Raw genomic sequence first — 18,937 nt, 5'->3', positions numbered from 1 at the left:
TTTTATCTGTATACTAAGTGCCCTGTTCATAAGCAAAATTATGCTCTTTTCTCCTCTTCAGTTTCTACTCCCTGGTATAATTTAGTTACTTCTTATGTAGACATGTAGGCACTACGTGTACTTTGGAAACTGATTCATTGTGAGTCTTTGAACATATTGTCTCCTGACGTGGCCCACCCGTCCTTTCTCCTATTGGAACTGTCCCCTCCAGCCGGACCTGGTTCCTGTTGGCTGTCCCAACAAAATGTCTGTTTCCACCACTGTTCCCGGCCCTGCCTGGAAGGCCTCTTGCACCACCTTGGGCCACCTCAGCCACCCTTCCTTCCTCATACAAATCTCTTGCCTACTTTACCTCTTAAGACTACCATTTATTTCAAGGTTTATTTCAGGTACCATAACTGGGTAAATAATTCAATTATTATCTCTTGAATAGTTCTGAACTATTCTTTGGGGGTGGAAGGGAAGCACCTAAAAAGTAAACCACAGAAGGCCAGAATCGTGTATTTCTTAGAAAGAAGAGGCAAGTCACATATAAAATAATCAATGACCAGAATATAGGAGTTTGGGTTCAGAGATGTATGCATTTGTCAAGCCTTGGTGAATACACACTTAAGATTTCATATCATAGTTTGCAAATTTGACATCCAAGGAAAAGAATGTAAACATGTCGTGTAGTCTTTTCTTTACATGTTGTGTGGTCTTAATTCCAATATGCATAGTGAAGTTTTTCAGACACTGATACTGATGTCTGCAATTTACTTTGAATTGCATCAAGGATGGATTAATGGACAGATACATGACAGAACTAGCATAGTAAAAGAGCAATGGTACAATCTAGCACATAGGTTTCAAGGGGTTCACTCTAAAATTATTTTAGTATTGCTGTATGTTTAAAATTTTTTCAGTAAAAATGTTTCTTTAATGATTTTTAAAAACACAGAGTTTCTTCCAACAGAAGCAAATATTCATAATTCTGTTTCTGTTTCTCATTATGGTGAGAGCCAGGACAGAACACACTGTTTTGAGTATGGCTTGTACTATTCTCTTGAAAGCATAAGAAAATAATTCATTTGATCTGAACACTCCTATCTGTCATTAAACCTTCAAACGACCATGGGAACATTGTCAAAACCGGACCATACCAAATTCATAAGCACCGAGTATCCTCAGGCGTTTTTCTTTCCCTGCCAAGCATTGCCAAGTCACATTTCTCTGATCTGTTTGCCTCTTCCTGGTTTTTGGAAGGCAAATTCACTGCAGAAATGATGTTCTGTATCAGTGAGTAGGCTGAGTGAGGGGGCCTTGTCCGGAAGTTTGTCTGTGCCTATGTAAAGTTTTCTTGAAGTAGTAAACATAAACATATGCACCCCCACACACATCCTCTAAAATTGAGAGTGAAGCAACAGCGGGGGGGAAAGGCCAGAGAAAATAGTAACTAAGATAAAAGACTAAAATAACTCCCCACAACAAATTAGGTGAGGCAGTCTATCACTGATTGCCCATGCTCCCATTGATCAGCACCCAAACATGATCACATTTACATTTAGCTATGGTCGTGAAGTTGCAGCTCCATCGTCTGAAAGAGGAGGCTGAGGTGGAGGGATATAAAAGATTCATCCACAATCTTGTAGCCAGAGAGCTGCGGAGTCTCTACTCGGGATGGTCACTTCCATCCCATATTCCTAAACTACTTTTCATATAATCTAGGTAATTTAAGTGACTTGGATATAAGTGTTGAATTGGAGGGATTAGTCCTATATGTTTGGAGACACCAGAATTACAAGTATTCATAAACTTAACAAAGGCTTAAAAGAACATGCAAAGAGGGTGACAGTATCTACCATAATTCCTAACATGTGAACACTGATGTTAATTTCATGATGGGGCTAGAGTTGTAGCCTGAGAAATCCTGGTTCAAAAGGGTTACTAACTCTGAACCAGGCATTCTCTGAAATGTTCTTGGTCTTTCTCTGACTTTCTTCTTTTCTTCCTCCGAGCTGGTATCTGTAACTTTACAGAATTCGAGTGCATTTCATTTCTGTAGTTTGACCTAAGGCAAAATAAGCAGAACACATGTCTTCTGCTTTTGTGTGAGAAGATTCAGACCTAACCTAATAAGGGAAGGGAATCCTTGCATGGCCCCCATTTAGCTCACTTCCTTTAGATTTGATGAGACATGTACACTGAAAGAATACACATCATAAAGCACAATTCCATAAGTTTTAGTATACTGTATTTCCAGTTTCATTTGTCTCAAGTGGTTTTGGTTTTTGTTTCTGTTTTGGGTTTTTTTTGTTTTTTTTTTTAATTTCCCTGTGGATTTCTCCTTTGTCTGCTGGGTGGTGGTTGTTGTTTGTGGAAACGTGTTGTTTAATTTCCACCTATTTGTGAGTCTTCCCATTGTCCTCTCTGATTGATTTCCGTTTTCATAAGTTTGTGATCAAAAAAGGTATTGATATGACTTCAGCTTCCTTAAATTTGGTAAGACTCATAGGGCCTAACAAATGATCTGCCCTAGAGAATGTTCTGTTTGCACTCAAGAAGAATGTGTGTTCTGTTGCTGTTGGATGCCCTGTTCTGTTCCACTTCATCCATCAGGCCTAAAAGGAGTTCGAATTCAACATCTCCTTTTTAATGTTATGTCTAGATGACTTATCCTCTGTTGAAAAGGGGGATATTACAGTGTCATTGTCTGTTTCTCCCAACAGTTCTAGGAGTCTTTGCTTTATATATTTAGATGCTCCAGTCTTGGGTGCATATATATTCACCCTTGTTTTATCCTCACGATGAAATAACATTTTATCATTATATAATGACCTTCTTTGGCTCTTAGTGAAGTCTTCACGAAAAACAAAAAAGTGTAGAAGGTAAAAATAAACGGGAAGATATCCTCTGTTCATAAGCTGGGAAGAATTAAAATGGTTAAAATGTCCATAGAACCTAAATTGTTGTGCAGATTCAATGCAATTTCTATCAAAATTCCGATGGTATTTTTCACAGAAGTAGAAAAAAATAATCCTAAAATTCATTTGGAACCACAAAAGACCTTAAATAGATAAACTACTGAGAAAGTCTTGAGAAAGAAGAGCAGAGCTGGAGACATCACTCACACTGATTTCAGATCATTTTATACAGCTAAAGGAATCAAAGCAGCATGGTAGTAGCTTAAAAATGGACACATAAAACAATGGAACAGAATAGAGAACCCAGAAATAAATTCACACATAAATGGTTAACTAATCTTCAAGGAAGCTGCCAAGAATACAAAGTAGGAAAGATAGTCTTGTCAATAAATGGTATTGGGAAAACTGGATATTCCTATGCAAGAGAATGAAGTTTATCTTAAACCATATACAAAAACCCTCTTGAAATGGATTAAGGACTTAAACATAAGACCTGAACTTGTAAAACTGCTAGAAGAAAACAAAAGGAAAATCTCGTTACTTTGGTTTTGACAGTGACTTTCTGGATATGGCATCAAAACACAAGCAATAGGTGCATAACTAAACAAGTGTGACTACATCACACTAAAAAGGCTTCTGCACAACAAAAGAAACGGTCAACCAAATGAAAAGGCAATGGGAGAAATAGATATGGGAGAATACAGAATGGGAGAAAATATTTGCAAACCATGTATCTGATAAGGGGTTAATATCCAAAATACATAAGGAACTCATACAACCCAAAATTTTTAAAAATTGGCTAAAGAATGGGTAGAGGAACCGAATAGATATTTTTCCAAAGAAGATGTATAAATGGCCCATAGGTACATAGAAAGAAACTCGACATCATTGACCATTAGGAAAATGCAAATCAAAACCACAATGAGGTATCAGCTTACACCTGTTAGGATGGCTATTATCAAAAATTCAAAAGGTAACAAGTTTTGGTGAGGTTATGGAGAAAAAAATATTTTATAACTTGTTGGTGGGATTGTAAATCAGTACAGCCATTATGGAAAACAGTTTAAAAATTTCTCAGAAAAATTAAAAATAAAACTACCATGTGCCTCAGCAATGCCACTGCTAGGTACGTCTCTAAAAGTAAAAAGATCCTGATGTCAAAGAGATTTCTGTGCTCCCATGTTCACTGCAGCCTTACTCACAATAGCCCTAATGGAAACAACCTAAGTGGCTATTGACAGAGGAATAAAGAAAATTTTGTGTATGTTGTTAAAGGATAAACTGAGGATCACTAAAATTTACACATTTATTTGGGTAAACGTTGATTCAAATCAGGCAACACCAAAGTTAAAATGGTTAGGAGCACAGACAGAAGCTAGAGGAAAGGCTTTAACACAGATGTGGAAGCAAAGCAAAGCAATTGCTTGGTTGACCCTACCTGTAGCAGTTGGCTTATTTGGGAGAACTTAGTTGGCTATTTGCAATTGGTTTTGCCTACATTCCATTTCCTCTGATTCGAGCCTGTTGACTTTGGTTTAGTTTGGTTTTGCTTACTACATAGTCTGCCAAGGCATTAGAGCCACTTCGGTGCAGTGTCCTCCTACCTTAATTACTTTAACAGTACATACAATTGAATGTTACTCAGCCAAAAAAACAAACAAACTAACTAACTAACTAAAACAGAGGAAATCCTGCTTTTTGCAATAGCAAGGATGAACCTAGAGGACATTATGCTAAATGTAACAGCCAGACACAGAAACACGAATGCTGCTTAATGTCATATATATGTGGAATCAAAAAAAGTCCAAGTCACAGAACCAGAAAGAAGAATGGTGGTTGCCAGGGGTGGGAAAGGTAAGGGAGAATAGGAGGATGTTGGTCAAAGGGCATACATAAGATGAATAAGTTCTGGTGATCCACTGACAGCCTGGTGACTATAGTTAATAACACAGTATTGAGAAAGTAGGAAAAACCATCAGCTGAGAAAAGGGAAAGGAGACCACACAATTCTCAGGTTAGAAAGACAATGGCAGTTACTGAATTATTCTATTTTTTAGACAAATAGTTTGACATCATAAATATAGTCCTTGAGTTCTCATTACACAGAAAACTGTTCACTTAATAAAATCTAACCCATTTTGTGGTCATAATTTTGTTAGATGTACAATACTTTGAAAAGAGTTTTATAGTTTTAAGCAGACACCATTAAATATTTTCATACTGAGTATTTCAGGAGGCACTGAGCCACTCCTACAGGTGTCATAACTAATTATAGGTTAATTTCTGAGACTTACTGAGAACCTTCATACTCTTTTATGTACGTGAAATTGGCATGACCTCAAGAACACATCACCACATTAAGACTTCATGCCCGCCTCCCTAAGGACACCAACTTTCCGTTTCCCAAATCCTAGAATCCAGGAAGAGATTTGCTCTTGCTAATACACTTTACCTGGCTCATTTCAAGGGAACTGTTGAGTTTTAAGAGATTTTTTTGGTATATTTTAAATATGGCAGACATTTTCCCTCAGTTAGTGGCTTTCAGCAAAGAAATTTTGGATTTTAATGAAGTCTTGAGACAAGGAAAGTGAAGCTCTCCATTAAAAAATCTGCTTTTTGCGTCTTTTCCTGCTTCTATTCTTGTCCAGGACCTGTACCCCTAGCCATTTTACATAGCATATGTCATTCCTTGCAAGGGACAAGGAGTTAATGATTCTCTAGGATAAATAATATCTAAAGAAGGATCGGGGCACCTGGGTGCCTCAGTGGGTTAAAGCCTCTGCCTTCAGCTCAGGTCATAATCCCAGCATTCTGGGATCGAGTCCCGTGTCGGGCTCTCTGCTTGGCAGGGAGCTTGCTTCCTCCTCTCTCTCTCTCTCTCTGCCTGCCTCTCTTGCCTGCTTGTGATCTCTGTCTGTCAAATAAATAAAATCTTAAAAAAAAAAAAGAAGGACCAAGTGAGAATGAAAACAGAATGCAAAAAAACTGAAAATAGAAGGCAGAAGCAAGGAAACATGACCTTGAATCTGGAAAAATATCAATCATATAAACAGATCCAGCAATAACATAAATGATATAATTGACAGATGAGGCTATCAAATCAGTTATCTCTTCAAGAAAGTAGAAGAGCATGTTTAGTAAGGTAAATGGAAGATAAAAGACAGAATGATAGAAAAAAGAAGAACCAAAATGTATTATAAAGATGAAAATATCAAAATGTCTGAGGAAAATAAACCTTATGGTATTAATAGCAGATTAACTAGTACAGAAGAAAAGACTAGCAAACTTGAAGATAAGCATTAGAAATGAGCAAAAATAAAGCAAAGGAAAAATTTTTTACTGAAAAGAATACCTATAAGTTGTAGGACAACTTCATGCAGTGTGGGAGAAGGATGATGAGGGAATGAAAAAATATTTTAAAAAATAATAGTTAACAAAATTTCTAAATTTGATGAAAACTATAAACCCATAGATCCAGGGATCTTAACGAACCTCAAGCACAAGAGTTATGACAAAACTCAGCATCACCTATAAACCTTTCAGCTTAAGGCCTGTCTCTGCATTTGAGTCTGACTATTTCTCAAAATATACCTTAGTTCTTTTTTATATTAATTTTTTATTTTGTATTGCATTAATCTTTATTCTTAGAATGCTGGTTATCACTTTATGTGCCTCTAACTTTCTTACGTCTGAAGGTCAAATCCTCTGTGATGGCTGGTCCTGACCACCCTTCTCAGCCTTTCCCCCACCACCCCTCACTGCCCCCCAAATGTGCTGTCCTCAGGGGTCCCCTACTTATTTGTATATAACATTAGCCAAATTGCTTTCTTCTCCTCCTACCTGTGAACCTCTCTTACTCATCTTCACTTTTTTTTTTAAAGATTTTATTTATTTATTTGAGAGAGAGAGAGAGAATGAGAGGGGAGAAGGTCAGAAGGAGAAGCAGACTCCCCGTGGAGCTGGGAGCCCAGTGTGAGACTCGATCCCAGGACTCCGGGCTCATGACCTGAGCTGAAGGCAGTCGCCCAACCAACTGAGCCACCCAGGTGGCCCTCTTACTCATCTTTAAATTTGTAGAATCTAATAAATTTCCTGGAATCAGTAGGTTCCACCCAACAAGTGTCTGAGAAAAAAATGAAGGTAAGCTCTATGAATCTATCTTTGTTTTCACTACATTTTCAGCATCTGGTAATACTTGGAATAATGGGTGCTCAATTATTTTTGAAGGAAGGAAGGAATTTTTATTAGTTAGCATTTGTAAAACTAGTATCATTCTACAGGCTTCTATGGGTAAGACCTTATTTTATGCGTGGAGACTTGGAGACACAGTAGTGGAAAAGATCCCTGAGCTCATATCCTAACATGTAGGTGTGTACATTTGTGCGTATGACTGTGTGTAGATATGTATTTCCTTGGTGGGAAAATATACAAGTAAATACTCAAATGAGGAAGATAATTGTAGATATTAAAAAGAACTAAGAAAGTAGTAAGCACAATTAATTTGATGAGGGGTGGGTGTACTTTGAATTGTCAGGGAAATCTTCACTGATGAGCAAGTAATATGTAAACTGATATTTCTAGAAAAACGAACTATTCAAATCCTTCAACCAAGATTTTTCCTAGCAGAGGAAAGAGTGAGTACAAGAGCCCTAAGGAGAAGAACACGTTGTGTATTTGAGAAGGAGAAAGAAGGTAAGTGTGGATGACATTTATGAACAATGACTAAAATCCACCTGTGAAAAACTTGCTAGAATAAAAATATTGAACAGGAACCAACACACACGTGCTGCCTAAAAGCAAGGGGTTGAAAGACAAAGTCTCCAATTCACATTCACCTTGCATGTCTGGATCTTTAAGATAATGACTATTAGGGTTATGTCCTTAGTCGGCCTAGTGAATTCCTCCACCTCAAAATCCCTCCCATCAGCATTTTCACTGTCCTAGTACCCATGATACAAAACATTATTAATGTTGTACATATCTTATACAGACCATCCTACAGTTTACCGCCAGATGGAAGCTTTCTGGCCCAAAGTTCTGCTGGGGGCAGATAGATCAAAATAAGCAAATTAGAACAAAATGACTTGATTGCAATTATCACCATGTGCTGCTGATGGGAGCCAACTGTGTGTGTTACATGGAATTCATTTCATTCTGTCCAAACATCACTTTTGTCCATTGTCCCTGATTGTTTGCAAAAGGCATGAAATAATCTTCTTTGGTTTCTGGTGTCTTTTTTTTTTTTTTAAGATTTTATTTATTTATTTGACAGACAGAGATCACAAGTTGGCAGAGGGGCAGGCAGAGAGAGAGGAGGAAGCAGGCTCCCTGCTGAGCAGAGAGCCCCATGCGGGGCTCGATCCCAGGACCCTGAGATCATGACCTGGGCCAAAGGCAGAGGCTTTAACCCACTGAGCCACCCAGGCGCCCCTGGTTTCTGGTGTCTTTAATCGCTGGGAAAATAGATTACACAATCAGGGTGAAGAATCTGGCTGGTTGAAAATGTATATACTTCAATGCATACATACAAATCCACTTTAAAATACAGCCCATAGAACATCTACGGTGGTGGACTCAATATATTAACACTTTCCCTACAGACCTTGCAGACCTCACCAACCATGGAGCCATCAGGCAGCTTTCTGCTTTTGGTCAGCATGGCCTATCTGTTCATCTTCACAGGTGAGTACTATATATATGAGAAAAGACATCTGGACCAGATCATTTAGTGTCAGCAGTCTTGATGTGATGTGATGTTGTTAATGATGACATTGATAATGAAGATAATTAGGATGGTTAATGATGGTAGCTGCCCATCACATTTTTAATTGAGAAGGAACTTTTATTTACAAATTGACTACTTTAATTATTAGTACAATGCTACACAAGAGATGGTTTTATCCTATTGTAAAAACAGTGTTACATCTCGTAGGATGAGATGGTCTGTCCTGGGTCACGTGGGCCCCAAGTGGGTAATCTAGGAGTTCCAGGCCAATTAATTGTGTTCCCTCAGCAGACTACAATTAACAGCAGAAGCTTCACTCCTCAAGGAAACAATTTATAGTGAAATCAGAAATTTTCATTTAGAATCACCTTTAAGAAATTCTTATCTAGGGGCGCCTGAGTGGCTCAGTAGGTTAAAACCTCTGCCTTCAGCTCAGGTCATGATCCCAGAGTCCTGGGATCGAGCCCCGCATCAGGCTCTCTGCTCGGCAAGGAGCCTGCTTCCTCCTCTCTCTCTGCCTGCTTCTCTGCCTACTTGTGATCTCTGTCTGTCAAATAAATAAATAAAATCTTTAAAAAAAAATTCTTATCTAAGGAGTTCAACTGCCAGAATTTTCCGGAGAAGCTTTCGTTTTACAGAAAGCTGAGTTGTTCTCACTCACCCAAGCAAAGTAAAGAGATAATTAGAAAGAGAGACTCCTGGAGAGAGAAGTAGAAAGTGCCCACAACTGGGATGCTAAGATTTCACTTCTAATCCTCATTATGTTCCTATCTTTTTTTTTTTTAATAAGGAGCAACTTACTCCTTTTCTCTGGCTTCTATCTCATCACATTAAAATATAGAGTGTGAACTTCACCTGCTCTAAGACTTCTTTCAATAAAAGATTATGCTTCACTACCTTAGCTCTAAAGTCTGGAAGACCTGGGTTTGAATGTTGGCTCAGCCATTTACAAAGTATATGTCCTTAGACAAGTTATTTGCACCAGAACTCAACTTCCTTCTCTCTGGGATTATTGGAATGACTTAATGTATATAAGATTGAATATAGTGCTTAAAACATAGAAATCTCCCAAGTACATGGTAGATATTGTTAGTGTTAATGGGAATGCTGGTGAATCATGTGACTTTTTTAAGTGTTCTTGAAATTCTTTTATATTCTATTATTATGTTACCACTTGTTTGCCAGTTATCTTGGTTATCCCTTAATCAAATGACTTCAGAATTTTGGAATTCTCAACTTCTTTTCTGGTTAAATATATGCCTCTTTGATAAAGAATAGATCTAGACTGTGCCTTCCTCCCTTCAGGAATAGCTCAGTTTTGCTGTTGCTGTTGTTTTTTAAGATTTTTTATTTATTTCACAGAGAGAGAGAGGTCACAATAGGCGGGGGGGTGGGGGGGCGGGAAGCAGGCTCCCCACTGAGCAGAGAGCCTGACACGGGGCTCGATCCCAGGACCTTGGATCATGACCTGAGCCAAAGGCAGAGGCTTTAACACACTGAGCCACCCAAGCACCCCAGAATAGCTCAGTTTTAAGATAAATCTTAAGGAAGTGAGCCACATGTTTGGATAAAAGCCACATAAACCATAAATAGCAAATGAAGGGAAAAGAGCTTTGTACTGGACATTTGTAATCTGGCCTCTAGTTCCATTGTGTGGCTAACAGGTTGTGTGTCCTGAGAAATCGTCTTCCCTTCTCTGGGCCTCAGTTTTTCCTCCATAAAATAAGACAGTTGTAAGGGACAATCACCAAGGATAATTTTAGCTGTTAAATTCTGGGATTCTTCTGAGCTGTTGTGATTTATCAGTGTGTGGTCTCTTATTGCAGAGGCTGTAAGCCAAGGAGGTTCTCAGGTATGTACTCTCCCATGGGTCCTCTTCAATCATAAGAAGTTGCCTTACATAAATAGCAGATCTAGAGCTGAAGGGTACATGGCTGTTCTGTTAAGATCTTCAGAGTTCATTTGGCTAGCTTGGTGAGAAGACGGAATGGTGGCCTGACACACTGACATAGACAAAGGATCATCACTGGTGCAGATCCACCAAAGGACTTGAAACTCACCTCCCATCCTCCTTAAATTAGTCAGATGTCACATTTCCATAGAAGGCATTTATAGGCAGTGTTTATTAAACTGTGGGGTGAATATCATTTATTTTCCAAATCAGGATAATTTTGGAAGTGGAAGTACTGTGTATAATAGTTCTAGCAAAAAGATAATTAAAAAACGGAGAGCATCCCAGGCAACTTAGGACATCCAGTAACTCTGGATCTGTGTACCTCGTTCATAACATCCCTACAAATGCTACATAAAAATTCATATTCCTGCTTCTTACACATCCATATTACACTATCAACTGAATTAGGACATCTAGGCATTTTGAGGCCAAGGAATCATCGTTTTAAGAAGTCCTCTGCCATTTTGGCACATTAAAATTGGAGAACCACAGCTCTAAATTTCAGTAAGCATACTTGAGTATACACAGTGAGTCTATGTCAGACTCATAAATACTGAATCCACTGGCAGTTTGTGTTAACAAATAATAATTACAGGATCAACATTCTTGAGAAGGTCTACAATAAAAATAATAGTAACAACAATAATAAGACCTACATTAAAATATAGATATATACCTTCAAATACAAAAAAAATACAGTGGAGCAGTTTAGCTTATTTACTGAAGTATGACCTTTGAGAAAGAGAATATGTAGGCTCCTATTCCAGCCCTATTACTCCCTAAATGTTTGATTTGAGGTAACTTACGTCAGTGTTCTGTGCCTCAGTTTCTTTATCAATCAAATTCAGCTAATAATTACATTTACTTCAGTATTATGAGTTAGTGTGTATACAGCCCATGAGAGTGTTCAGCACATAATAAATGCTAAATACAAATTAGTTATTATTAAATGATGTTTTATAATTACATTTTAATAACTAAGTTACATTTATAATTTTGCTTTTCTAATTGAATATTAAATATTTTTCATAAAATGATTATAAAGTGATATAAGGAAAAACAACTTCAGTGCTTTTGAAACTTTAATCCACTCAACAAATATCCTGCACACTGATACCAAAGAATATTCTAATGTTTAACTTCTGTCACTTGATCCTCTATTTTAAAATCATACTTTTCACCTGCTCGGAAGGTAATATCTAAATTCTTTAGCTTTGCATTTGAGTCCATTTCCAATCTGTGGGCAGTGTCCCTGTTTCCCCTCATTCATTCTTTACCCCCCTGCAACCAGGGCACTGGCATACCAGATGGCCCACAGTCTCTCCCTGGCCAAGACCTCTCAGATGCCTTTGCCGATGCTACTCTTTATCCGAAAGACAACTGCCTGCTACTGTCTGCGCCATCATTAAAGTGTGCCCGTTCTCTCATCCAAAGGACTCTTACACCCCCTCTCACGTGCCCTGCATATGTAGAAATCTTCCACCAGCAAAGTCATTTCTACTATTGTTCCCACCAATGATTCATTGCTTTCTCACCTGTATTTCTGTTGGGTTTTATTAATGTACTCAGTTCCACATTTATCTTATTTTATTACCCTTCACAAATAGTCTTCTCTACTAGGGCATGAGCTCTTTAAGGTCAGAGAAATGTTTTCTCTCCTTTGTGAATCCTAGCTTAAAAATGAATGAAAGATTCAGCAAATAATAGAGAATATGTAAGACTATCCAATGTGAAATGTGATGTAATGTGAATGTAATGCAAAATGTAAGACTATCCCATGTGAAATTTCTACTTTCCAAAAATTAGCCTATTACCAAAATTTTGAGATGTGCCTTTTTTCGTCTACATATCTAACCTAAAAACTTGGTTTAAAATATGCTGATGGAGTGGTCTAAATGGACTTCTTTGTACTTATTTTTTAAAGTTTTTTTGACCTTTTCATTTTGAAATAATTTGATTTAAAGAAAAAACAGTAAAAATAGTTTGAAGAAATACCATCTTACCATTTTACATAACTTTAGCACAGTCATCAAAATCAGGATCTTAACATTGACATGTAACTGTTAACTAATCTATCCTCTTATCCAAATTTCACCAGTTGTCCCCAAAATACCATCGTTCTAAGTATGGGATGTAATCTAAAATCACATGTACTTGTCTTATTTCCTAATCTCAACTCTTTTTAAGCAACAGTTACTTTCTTGAGGAAAAATTTGATTGTAAAATTTTCACTAGAAATTTAGACGACCTTGGAAATTCAACTCACTGGCACAAGGTTGGCACTCAATCAATGTTTATTGAGTACACAGTAAAGAAATTAAATTGATTTCCTTATGGAATCATGCAAAAGGTAATTAAAAGGGAAGCTAAATAGCAAAAAGAGAAATCTTTTAAAACAAAATCATGATAAATAAGAAGGAAAATAAAAGGAGAATTTGATTATTTAAAATATATATATACAACAATGGGGAATTAGTAAAATAAATCATTTCACATCTTTAGATTGGAGTATTACACCACAAAAATTATGCTTTCCGGGATGTGCATAATGGTACAGAAAAGGTAAAGTGATAAAGAATGAATGGGGCATATTTACAGTGTGATTCTATTTTTTTTTTAAAGATTATATTTCTTTATTTGACAGACAGATCACAAGTAGGCAAAGAGGCAGGCAGAGAGAGAGAGGGGGGGGGGAAGCAGTCTCCCTGCTGAGCAGAGAGCCCGATGCAGGGCCCGATCCCAGGACCCTGGGATCATGACCTGAGCTGAAGGCAGAGGCTTAACCCACTGAGCCACCCAGGCACCTCTGTGATTCTATTTTTAATATAAAACTGGAAATGCAATGCATACAGAAGAAATGGCAAGAACAACAAATGCTTGGGGCACCTGGGTGGTACCTGAAGCCTCTGCCTTCAGCTCAGGTCATGATCCCAGAGTCCTGGAATCAAGCCCCAAGTTGGGCTCTCTGTTCAGCAGGGAGCCTTGTTCCACCTCTCTCTCTGCCTGCCTCTCTGCCTGCTTGTGATCTCTGCCTGTCATGTAAATGAATTAAATCTTTAAAAAAAAAAAAAAAAAAGAACAACAAATGCTTGCAAAGGACATCTCTGGGTGCTCGGACAGCATGTAACTTTTATTACTTTTTATTTTCAGCATATATCTTTATTGGAATAATAAAATATGTGCTTTTTCAAAGAATGTCTTAGCATAAATTTAGCCTATCTTTTCGTTCCGTGAGCGAACTAATGATGTCAGTGGCATACTCAAATACAATGAAGTAAAAAAAGCATTTCATTTAAATTCCAGGCTTTTTGCAGCAAATATGAGAAACCAGTTACAGGGAGAAAACCCTGTCTCAAGATCCAAAAACCGGTGTGTGGTTCTGATGGGCAAACTTAACCTCAATGGCTGTGAATTCTGCAAGGCAGCTACGTAAGCACATAGAAGTGGCTTCTAGAAATGCACACTTAGTTTGGGCCAGTGGGGAATGGGCCTAGGAAGGTACTGGTTAAGCCTTTCTTGTTCTAGGTATTGTACAGACAGCTCTTAATTAGAATTAGACAAACTAATTATCCCCAAGGAGACCTAGAAAGTGTAAGTATCCTTTCCCATTTCCACTACATTTCATTCTGAGCACCATCGCTTTTCTTTCAGGAAAAAAAAAAAAAAATTGAAAACTTGGTTTCAAACACAATGGGAAATGCTGATTCCTCTGACCCTGCAAGCTAAGAATAGTGTTCCATTTGTCCTTGGCATCAGAAGATTTGGTCCCTGTTACTCACTACCTTTTATGGGGTATTTCCCACCTGTTATCATGCATAAAGGACAACAGTTTGAGTAAAGTTACTTGGCACACTTTCACCATTGGTGTTCTTTTTAGGTCACAGTGGAGCCACCTGTTTGATTTAGTTAGGCCACCTGAGTCTGAAATGCTACCATTTGAAAACAAACACCAGGCATAGAGTATTACTACACTTTTCAAACCCAGAATTCACCCACCAGCACTTTGAATCTCTGCTCTTCAGACTTATGCAGATGAGCTCAAGGTAACAAAGCTTGGTCTGAGAAAATATATATTATCTGACCCAAATTAACATTCTGTAGTATATCGTATAGTTGGGGAAGTATTTTGCCCTAAGAGGCACACTGAGTGGCTTTTAGAGCTTCTCAGCTTGTATGAGGAGACAAGAAATAAGTACCACATTGGACAGACTGTGGGTCCCTTCGGTCATGGAAGCAGCTAAATAGGTTCAGGAATAGGTGAAGCCCGAGGACAGTTGTCTTGGGTTGTATCAGTTTTACCAGCTTCATCAGCTTACTCCAGCATTGTCTAAAATAGCGTCAGCTTCTATGAGTGGTAGAATGTGAAAAACCTTGAAAGTATACGTTTATTGGCATGTTGTAGGTGCTTAGAGACCTAAAGATGGACAGACAAGCTTGGCATCTTCAGACTGTTTATAGACTACTTGGAGAGACAAATGTATCCCAACTAATTAAAATGTAGTTTGATATGCTTCTGTTTTTTTAGAAAATCGCAGTGAATGAATTACTCCTTTTGTTAATTACCCAAATAATTTTTCAATACTTATGAGATACCAGCTACCATCCCAAGAATAGGGTGAAGTTCTCTATTTTAAAGTGTCGTGCTTTAAGATTTAAGTGAGTGCACAAAAAATATTTTAAAGATATATTTTCCGGGGGTGCCTGAGTGGCTCAGTCAATTGAGCATCTGACTCTTGATTTCAGCTCAGGTCGTGATCTCCAGTTGGTGAGACTGAGTCCTGAGGCAGGCTCTGCCCTGGGCATGGAGCCAGCTTAGTTAGGATTCTCTCTCTCCTCTCCCTCTGCCCCTCCCCCCACCCCTCCCTCCACCTCCCCCACTTGCACGTTCTCTTCCTCTCTCTAAAAAGAAAAAAAGGGATAACAGTAATTTTTTAGTTATCAATAAATTGATAAAGGAATCAAATTGAGACCTGAGATGGAGAAGGGCGGGTACAGTTTAGAGAGAGGAATTATTTGAAAATGGTAACTCTGAACTGAATCCTGACAGCTTAAAAAGGATTCAGTCCCATGCAAATTTGGAGGAAGAGTATTCCAAGCAAAGAGAAAAACAAACAAACAAACAAACAAAAAAGCAATCTGAAAAATAAAAATAAAAAATAATAATAATTTAAAAAATAACACACAATTCAAAAATCAAAACTCAGAAATGGAAATGGAAGGTTGGTGTGATCAATGATGAAAGGCATCAGTTCATAAAGAGCCTTGGGAGCCAAGCTAAAGCAATTCATAGCCTAAGAATTATAGGAAATTACTGCAGTGCATTAATAGAAAACCTCATTGTAGGGATGGCATTTTTAGCTGATAGATGACATACAAGAAATTCGCTGGCTTGAAAAGAACAGAATACGTAGGTGATGGATCACTAAATTCTACACCTGAAATCAATTTTACCATTTATGTTAACTAACTAGAATTTAAATTAAAAAAAAAAAACCTCTCACGCTAAACCTGTACCAGGCATATTAATGGGGCAATTCATGTATAAAGATAGTTTTAAAACATGAGTTTCTTGTGAAAGAAGTGTTTTTTAACTAAAAGCAGGATTTTCCAATGAGTCTTTTTTTCAGTCACGTTGCATACAAACTGAAGATTGCCTCTTGTATTGAATTGTATAATGAAAAATCAGTCAATTTAATGGTTGACAAACATTCAAATAAAGATACTGCTGGTATTTTGGAAGGAAGGAAGGAGAAAAGGGGGGGAAGCAGAAGAAAAAATCCAGAAACATTGTGAAAAATGATATCTTAGAGAAGGTTGTTTCCGAAGTCTCAAATTGAGTATGCAGAAAAACTAAGATCAGCACTCAGAGAAGGCCAGTATCACATACTTTTCAGCACACTGTTGCTAAAGAAAAAGGTCTCCAACAAATGGAAAACAAGGCTTCAGGATTTTCTTACAGTCACTTCTTTTCGTAGATATCAATATTTGAATACTAAAGAAGTTCACATAAAAAAAATGGATTTCTAGAAATTCTGGAAAAGTGAAAGGACCAGCTGACATGGTGCCCATGCTCCTTAGTAACAACAATGATTAACTTCTGACTTCTTTGGATGAGTTATTCCCACAGGGCCCCGCGACTCGTTCTCATTAGCTCCTGGCTCCTGATGGCATATGAGCTCTGCATCTCACTTTAAGTCACAACAATTTCAAGCACCTCATCTAGTACTCTTGGTTTTGGAAAATTCACAATAAAGAAGCAGCCCGTTCCATCAATAGAGAACAATTTTGGGGGGATTTTTTTTTTTTTTAGATTTTATTATTATTTGAGAGGAAGGCAGGGGACACCCGATCTAGTAACAGTAGTAGAAAGGGTCAGTCATATTGTTTGAGTTTTAACCCAGGCAGAAGATATTTTATAGCAATTAAGAGAGATAATTTAGAAGATGGGCTCTGTCACAAAATTCCAAAACAATCTCTGTTTTTTCATTGGAATAATGAAGACAACATCTATAAAGCAAGTTCTTTTAAGAATTGAATGAGATAATTCATATAAAGTTCTTGGCACAGAGTCTGGTCCTGGGTATTTACTAAATATTTGTTATTCTTAATACAGGGCATACACGTTGGAAGTCAAATATTTTGAAAAGACCAGTGAATCAGTATACTGGTGTGACAGAGATGGTATGTGAACAAACGAATTTATGTCCTTGGCCAATCTGTTTTCTCTCCTGTGGGAAATTATGGGGGTGCACATAGCCTGGGCTCACAATTTCAAGGTTTCTGAGTCTTTTCACAAAAGGTCTAGAAAGCAGCCTTAAGTATGTTATGGTGTAAGATGTCACAGGCCGTCTGTATCTGATTGGGCCACAGAAAATAAATGGCCACATATACTCATAATATATGTACACATAAACGTGACCAGTTATATCTGTATATAACTGTATATAATGTGAAATTAACAAATACATGAAAGAGTCATGGTTCTAATCCCAAATACTCCCACAGGTATAATAACAATAGGTGACATTAATGGCACATTTTAGTGTGGGTATCAGATATATGCATCATCTCAATAAATAATGATAAAATTAAATATATCTGAATTTCAGTTTGTACCAAACTGATGAACACTATGTGCTGAGTGCAGAAATTGACACCCAAAGCAGAGAAGTTACCCAAGATTCTATCTCAAGCATCTGCTACCCTGCAGGACTCTGTGTTCTGAAACTAATGCCTCTACGTGGGCGAAGATTGGGTGAAATAACCAATTAACAAGTCAACCGAGAAACAGCAAAGGGCCTTCAGTTAGTGATTACCTAGTGCCTGAGCTTTTGCCTCTTTCTTAATATTGTGAGCTATTTAATGAGACTTGGTAACTGGATAGCAAGCCTCCCTCTGACTCTGATTTAAGAGATGTTATGTCTTCTATGCAATATGAATTATACTTCAAAAACCAGACCAAATATTCTGCTTTTCTGCTGAATTCAGTTCAACCTATTTGCATCTATGTCTGAATATTCTAGTGAATGCTATGTAGCTGCTGTCTTCCATCTTGTACTGTGCTCAATCTTTACACATGTGAGGTTCAAAGAACAAAACCTGCTATTCCCCCGAAGGAAGAATTGAAACATAGTGGCTAAAGTATTCCTCAGAAGAGAGCTAATAAGGATCTCAAAGCTTCCGTCCCTTTAGCTGCATGACAGATGGCTTCTTGGGTCTGAATCAGGTAACTGGACATGGGATGCTAGAAGGCAGCTCACAATCAGAAACCGAGATGACTAAACTTCAGGAATGAATTTTCTCCTTCCAAACCACAACAAAATATTTTGCAAAATTAGACTCTGTCAATAGGATATTATTATCATGAGTTTTGAAATAAGAGGAAAGGGAGATAGGAAAAGAGACAGATGGAGAGACAAAGAGACAAGGAGATTAACTTGCATAAGATTACACAACTAAAATGAGGAGTGACAGACACCTTAGGTCATCTGACCCTAATGTTCTTGTTATTTCCACCCAAACACGAAGAACACTACAAAAGTAGCCTTGATGTAGAATCCCACTCCAAGATATGTGGGACACCCCTTCGCCTTCACCGGTAAATGGTCATGCCCTCATTTCGTGAGCCTACTCCAAGACAAAATTTTGACATGACTCCCAACTGTAAAGGAAGATGACAATAGTAGACAATTCTAAAGGTGGGAGGATTCCCATCATTAAAGAAGAAATTAAGTGTTCCATTTAAGAAAATTAGAGGACTAAAAGCAATTATCCAAAACACCCTTTGGCATGGCTTGGAGAACAGTGACATAGAGAAAGCACTGCCTTACTCAGCGCAACCAACAATAGCTTCTA

Source organism: Lontra canadensis, unplaced genomic scaffold, assembly GCF_010015895.1.
Source record: "Lontra canadensis isolate GAN:19392208 unplaced genomic scaffold, GSC_riverotter_1.0 scaffold4, whole genome shotgun sequence".
NCBI classification, from domain to species: Eukaryota; Metazoa; Chordata; class Mammalia; order Carnivora; family Mustelidae; genus Lontra; species Lontra canadensis.
This window is presented reverse-complemented; position numbering follows the sequence as displayed.